The following is a 1116-nucleotide window of genomic DNA, read 5'->3' as shown; positions in this document are numbered from 1 at the left end:
ATATGATATATATATATGTCATATATTTCATACATACACATCATATATAACATATATATCACATGTATATTGCTGTTGTTGTTGTTGTTGTTGTTGTTGTTGTTATGTGCTGTCAGGTCAGTGACCCCTCTTTGGGTTGCCAAGGCAGTATCACTACGGAAATAGATTTCCCAACCTTCCTTCCGAGAGTGGCTGGTGGGTTTGAACCACCAGCCTTCTGGTTAGCAGTCAAGTGCCTTAGGCACTATGCTACCAGAGCACCTATATACATGTTATATAATATATATTCATATGTATAATATAATTATTATATTTCTTGAAAGACATCATCAGCAATCAATTTAAAAATATGAAAACATAAAGTTTCTGATTCAGAGTACTCCAAAACTAAATCTGTAAACATAACACATGAATGTGTAATTGGCTAAATTGACTGAGCATTTGAGCAACTGTATTTGTCCACAAATATAATTGTAATGCAATACTAAAACTACTACACTAAAACCTAAAACAGACCCTGATTTGGGTATCTGTGTGTATTATGTGTGTTATGGTTATATGTGGGGAAGTAGAGGTGTTAAAAAGGTTGTTATTAAGAAAGATAAACCCATACAGATAGTTAAATAAGGAAATGTTAATATATACACGCATTTGAATTGCATTTGAATGGTGGTGTTGGCAAAGAATACAGAGTGTACTATGGACTGCTAGAAGAATGAACAAATTCCTCTTGGAGGAAGTACAGTCAGAATGCTCCTTAGAAGCGAGATAGGTCAGATTTTGTCTCTCATACCTTGGTCATGTTGTCAGAAGAGACTTGTTCCTGGAGAAGCATATCATGCTTGGTAAGGTGAAGGGTCAGTGAATAAGAGGAAGACCCTCAAGAAAGTAGATTGACACTGTGGTTCTAACAATGGACTCAAGTATGGCAACTGTTCTGAGGATGGTGCAAGACCAGGCTGTGTTTTGTTCTGTTGTATATATGGTCACTATGAGTCAAAACCAGCAGATGTATATGTTAAATATGAACATTTAATATGAAAATGATAAAACACCAATAGCAAAAGAAAAATACATATACTCGGTTGATTGTACATCTGAGTCCTATTCTCAACT

The sequence above is a fragment of the Orycteropus afer genome, unplaced genomic scaffold, assembly GCF_000298275.1.
Source record: "Orycteropus afer afer isolate SDZICR_OR568_19922 unplaced genomic scaffold, OryAfe1.0 scaffold00117, whole genome shotgun sequence".
Lineage (NCBI taxonomy): Eukaryota > Metazoa > Chordata > Mammalia > Tubulidentata > Orycteropodidae > Orycteropus > Orycteropus afer.
Note: the sequence above shows the minus strand (reverse complement) of the source record.